Source organism: Triticum urartu, chromosome 7 (assembly GCF_003073215.2).
Source record: "Triticum urartu cultivar G1812 chromosome 7, Tu2.1, whole genome shotgun sequence".
In the NCBI taxonomy this organism is placed as follows: Eukaryota; Viridiplantae; Streptophyta; class Magnoliopsida; order Poales; family Poaceae; genus Triticum; species Triticum urartu.
This window is the reverse complement of record NC_053028.1, coordinates 694,241,525-694,247,474: the sequence shown is the minus strand read 5'-3', so window position 1 is coordinate 694,247,474 and position 5,950 is coordinate 694,241,525. Positions and strand designations below refer to the sequence as shown.

The window sequence follows — 5,950 nt, the reverse complement described above, 5'->3', positions numbered from 1 at the left end:
GGCGCGGGGAGGGCGGGGGCTTTGCCCTTGCGCCTGCTGCCGACGCCAGAGAAGAAACCCATGCTGGCGGTGGCTAGGGTTGTCGCCGGCGTGGGGGCAGGGGTGGCCAGATGGGGACGGGGGGGGGAGCGAGTGGTAGTGGATGAGGACGGCCCCGCCGCACGCCCGGCTTAAAAAAGGACGACCGTCGTCGCTGACGTGTGGGCCCAAGGTGGGCGGTCGTCATAAATTATGTTGACCGTAGCGGTTGGACAGCCGCCAGGTGGGGACGCGGCGAACGGCGAGGAGACGCGCGGCGCGTCCGCGCCGACGCATTCCAGGCGCAATTTTGGGCCGGAAATGGGTCGGCGCGGACGCCGGACGGACACGATTTGAGTTTGGGTCGGCGCGTTGGGCCGCCACTTTTGTCCGCGCCGACCCAAATGGACGCGGGCGGACGAAATGGGTTGCCCCATTGAAGTTGCTCTTACCCCTTCTGTTTTTAATAATTCTGAGATATAAGATGTCCTTTGGTGTCTTTTCTCAAATGAAAAAATGTGCACATCATCTTAAAGTAGGATAAATTAGGGGGGGCGGTGAAGCCCTAATGACCTTTCGCATCCATCAAGCAAGCAGCGCACGCAAATATCTGATCGCCAACCTCCTGGATTGGGCGTGAGAGAGATAGGCAGATCATGGAGGGCCAACCTATGGTGAGCTATACAGCAGGGTCGATGAACTCCCTTGTCGACAAGCTCACCAAACTGAAGAATCCTCCCATTATAATCCGAGAGCTAGGGCAAGATCTGGTGACCCTTCAGCAGGATTTCTTCGACAAGCTTCCAGGCAGCGGGAGACGAATTCGCAAGTCGCAACATGGGTGGGGATTGTCCCCGAGCTAATCTTCGACATCGAGGACTGGACCGATCAGAATCCGGCGGCGGCGGCGGCAGCGAACACGGGGTATCAGAATCCGGCGGCGACGGTGAACACGGGAGGTGAACAGTCGGAGATAGAACAGGAAGTAAAAAAATTCAAGGCCCGTTCCGATCATATGCTTGAGCTCTGTGAAAGGTACAAACTTGTTACTACTACCGAAGTATCCACTGGCCTCCATGATCCTGGTGCTATGCCCAGCTGCAAAATCACAACCGATTCACGGCTATTTGTTGAGGAGAAACCTACCATCGTGCGTGTCCCCTGCCTAAGATGAGATTATTCTCAAGTATGTGATGAGCGAGCGTGAGAAGCTCAGGGTGGTTTCCATCGTCGGAATGGCAGGCATTGGTAAGACTACTCTTGCCAAGGAGATTTATGCAAAGCTTCAAGGGGAGTTCGAGTGCCGAGCTTTCGTCACCCTTGGTCGGAGACCGTCCATGAGGAAGACTCTAGTGGACATACTTCACCAAGTAAAGTCCTTCCCGCCGCTGCCGACGCCGATGCCCAAGAAGAAAAAGGTAAGGCGAGGAAGGGGAACTGTCGGCCAGGATCGGACCAAACTCTTAACTGAGCTTTGGGAGTACCTCGGCACGAAGAGGTACGTACTTGCAGTTTAATTACCTTATCTTTTGTCAAGAGTCTTGTGCAATAGATCTAGTGCATGATTTGATGGCGTAAACTGCACTTTTTGTGAAGTTTACTGCACATATATATGGTGCACCGTACTTTCGTAGAACCGACTCTACTCTTTATCTGACTGTACTTTCTTTTTATCAAAGTGTAGTGCATTTTAGACGTAGATAAAAATTATCAGAGGAAGTATATCATTGCAAATTTCTGTCGAGCACAAATCAAATGATATACTTTTATGGCATGTATATATATCATATTGAATTAAACATGTCAGGTATTTCATCATAGTGGATGGCCTATGGAGTAAACACGCTTGGAAAATTATCAACAGTGCTTTGTGCAATAAGAATCGTGGAAGTTTGGTATTAATAACGACTTGCATCAACGATGTTGCCAAACGTTGTTCTGTTCCTCCCACAGATATCTATCGGATGGAGGATCTCAGCGAGAAGAAATCTTTATACTTAGATCCAGATAGAGACCGACAAACCGAATGGTCGTCTCATTATGATGATTTTACCAGAAAGGTACTCAGAATGTGTGGTGACATGCCATTGGCGATAACTATTGCAACCGGCTTATTAACAACGAAATGCCACAGAGAACTGGCAGAGCTCAGGATGCCCATTGTTTCATCAGCAGAGCAATACTTCACATCGGAAGGGGTGATGAAGCTACTGCAGATGAGTTATGCTGCTTTGTCTCTGCCTTTGAAGTCTTGCTTGCTGTACCTTAGTGTTTTTCGAGAAGATTATGCCATTAAGAAAGATCCTCTGATACGGGTATGGATAGCTGAAGGGTTTATCCCTAGAAAAGATACGGAAGGAAGAGGTCAACAAACAAGAGAGGAATCAATCAGTTTGTGGGAAACAGGGGAGAGATACTTCAACGAGCTTATCATGAGGAGGCTGATTCAACCGGTGTTCAACTACAATGATGACCAGGCAGTGGGTTGCACCGTTCATGGTCTGATCCTCCATTTCATCAAGTCGAGCCAAGGCAAGTTCGTTACATTCGGTGCCGATCTCAGTTCCGGGCTGTTTCCAGGTAGCATGCATACTGTCAGACGACTGTCGTTGGACCGCTACGACGACCAAGACCAAGATGTCACCTTGGCCTCGGCCGCAGTGCACCTGTGGAAAGTGCGATCCATCACCGTCTTGGGGGGTATTGAAGGGGTTGCTAGTACTCGTCCGGCCCTCACAGTTTCTGGTAAAATAGAAGGGACGTCTCTTCTTCCATCCTTCAAACTTATACGAGTTCTTGATCTGGAAGATTCTGATAGTCTGAGAAGCCGTCATCTAAAAGGCATTCAAGGGTTGGTTCTGCTGAGACACCTAGGAGTTGCCGGGACCGCCATCGATAAGTTGCCAGAGGAAATTGGAGAACTAGGGCAGTTGGAGACCCTGGATTTGAGGCGGACGACAAAACTGAGCATTTTGCCTGCATCCATAGCTAAACAGAAAATGTTGGCACATCTCCTGATCGACGGTCATGTCAAAGTGCCGGAAAAAAATCCTGAAAATGCAGGGATTTGAAGAAGTGTCAACCATCGGTGTAGACAGTAAGAGTAAACTCCATTCAGTGATAGATCTCATGGATAGATCAGAGCAGCTGAGGGTCCTCGGCGTAAGATTGCATGGATCACAACTATCTCATCATCAAAGTGTCAAGTTATTCCTTGAGAAGGTTGCAAGGTCCACCAGGCTCACTTCCCTCTCTCTTGACTGCCAGCTGCACTTTGATTTGCTCGGTTTGGAGCTCAAGTTCCCTCCACCAGAGCAGCTCCGAAGATTTGAGTTGACGCTCTTCGCTCCGATCCCCCGAGTAGCCGCGCACAAGATGAAGTCCCTTCTCAGCGTTACCCACATGGATATTGAAATGTTCCAGTTGGACGATGAAGGTGCCGGTGTCCTGTGAGGCTTGCCTCACCTAGTCCTTCTCTAAGTTAGTTTCTTCAGGTAACATCACCCCATGGCCCAAAATGAGCACAACGGGCAGGTGCATCGCCGGCGCGGATGGTGGCTTTAGCTCTCTGAAGGTGTTCTCGCTCATATGCCAACATGGTGGGACGGAGCCGGAGTTGACATCACGAGCCATGAAGAAGCTTGGAAGGCTTTCTCTCGAATTCAGCGCACGGAAAACACTGTCCCTGTATGGAAATTTCAGCTTCGGCATCCAGCACCTCTCTTCTCTCACGCGAATCCGTGCCACGATTGACTGCAAGTCTGCTGCGGCTTCCGAGGTGAAGAATGCGGAGTATGCAATCAGAGAGCAAGTGGAAGGTAACTTTTGCATGATGGAATTCAGCACAAAGGATCGACACATGATGCTGCCTGACGAAGCCAACAAGAAACCCACCTCTAAAATTGAGGTCTACAAGTTTATATCCCACGGTACAAAATGGCTGCGTCGTAAGTTATCATGTATTTAATCATATATTGTTTCAAGTCGCCCAAATAGACAAATGCAGGCCGTGCATGCTACTTCAGGTGCTCCTCTCTACGCACTAAGTAAAACTGGGCTTTTTTTTTTTTGACATACATATATCTTGTATGTGTTGAGGTATGTATTTAGCACATGTATTCTTGTACTCCAAGTCTTCCTCCTTGTGTATAGTTGAGGATATGACTTGCCCTATGTATTATATATACTTGTGCATATGCATCCAATCAATACATTGTGGTTTGCATCCTATTCCTCTACATGGTATCAGCCTAAACCCTTGATCCTCTCTAGCCGCGCCGCCGTTGCCTCTCCCGGCCGCCGCCGCTAGCCCTACCTCACGCCGCCACACCCCTGCCACCGCACCCCTACCGCCGCGCCTCCTTCCTCCCAACCGAGCCGCCCTCCTGCCGCTGCACCTCCCGAAACCCTGAACCTCACGCGCCGCCACCCAAAACCCTAACCCTCCCGAGCCCTCTCTCCTCTCCCTCCCGCAACACCACACCTGTGCCGCTCCCCTTGCCCTGCTGCTCCACCCGCGCCGCACCACTCGCCCCGCTCCCGCCGCATAACCCGCGCCGCCACCGCTCCACCTTGCTGCCATGTCGGCCCGCTCTACCTCCTCCGGTCCTAGCAACCCCTTTGATTCCTCCTATGGCACCGAACCCGACGAGCCCCTTGCTGCCGACATCTGCAACATCTCCCTCTCCGAGCATGTTCCCATCATCCTCTCCCACACCTCCGCCAACTACTATGCCTGGAAAACCTACTTTAATCTCCTCTTTCGTGAGTACAATCTCCGTGATCACGTGGACGGTCTCGCCAACTTCTTCGCCGGCAACCACGACGCCAACTGGCTGGCCATCAACGCCACCCTCATCCGGTGGTTCTTCCTCACCGTCTCCCCTGACATCTTCCACGCCGTCTTTCGCGATGGGGGCGATGCCTACACGGTGTGGACCAAGATCAATGGCCTCTTCACCGACAATAAGCCCCAACAGATTGTTTTCTTGCAGCAGGAATTTTTTTGGGTGTCACCAGAACGACTCCACCATCGACGCCTACTGTCTCCGGCTCAAGACCCTCTCTGACGAGCTCAACTACGTCGGGTTCAAGGTGGGAGATGAGCTTCTTCTCTCGACGCTCACCGCCGGTCTCAACGAGGACTTCGGCAACGCCGCCTCCAACCTCACCCTCATGGCCAACCCCTCCTACGAGCGGGCGATGGCCTATCTTCGTCTTAAGGAGCAGCGGATGAAGCATCTCCCCACCCATGTTGTCCACACTACCCTCGCCGCCGGCCTCTCCAATAGCGCCCCTACACCACCATCGGCGCCTCGTCCTCCGCCTGCCGCGCCTCACCCACTGCCCCTCCCCCCCCGGCACCGCAGCCGCCTCAACCGGCACGCACCGGTAGGAACGGTGGGAACCGTCGCCGCGGTCAGCGACAAGGCGGTGGCTGTTGTGGCCAGCCCCGCGGACAGCAGCAGCCCCCGCCCCCATGGGTCGGCGGCTACAACCCCTGGACGAGGGCTGTGCATGCGTACAGCATGCCCGTGCCGCGACCCCCACCCTGGGGATCCTTGGTGCTCGCCCCGCCTCTCACCAGGCCCTTCTGGCCGCGCCCCAGCCGGACGTTCTCGGCGCCTACGGCGGGCCCACTGTGTCTGCCTACGGCGCTCAGTACAGCGCCCTTGGCTATGGCGCGTACAGCACCCCACAGCCCTCTCCTGGCGCGTGGGATCCGACGCTCTTAGCGGCACTACAGCAGCCGCCACCCTACTCTGGTGGTGGCGGCGATTGGTTCATGGACTCCAACGCCACCGCTCATATGTCTGCTTACCCGGGTAACCTATCCTCTATCTATCCTACTTCTACTCCCTCCCACATCATCATCGGCAACGGTGTTGGTCTCCCTATATCGCATGTCTGCTCTGCTAGTTTTCCCTCTAAC

At 53.2% G+C, this 5,950-nt stretch overlaps 1 pseudogene; it reads left to right on the top strand.

Moving 5' to 3' along the window:
- Window positions 1-231: 231 nt before the first annotated feature.
- Window positions 232-3,985, top strand: LOC125519443 (annotated as a pseudogene).
- Window positions 3,986-5,950: the final 1,965 nt, after the last annotated feature.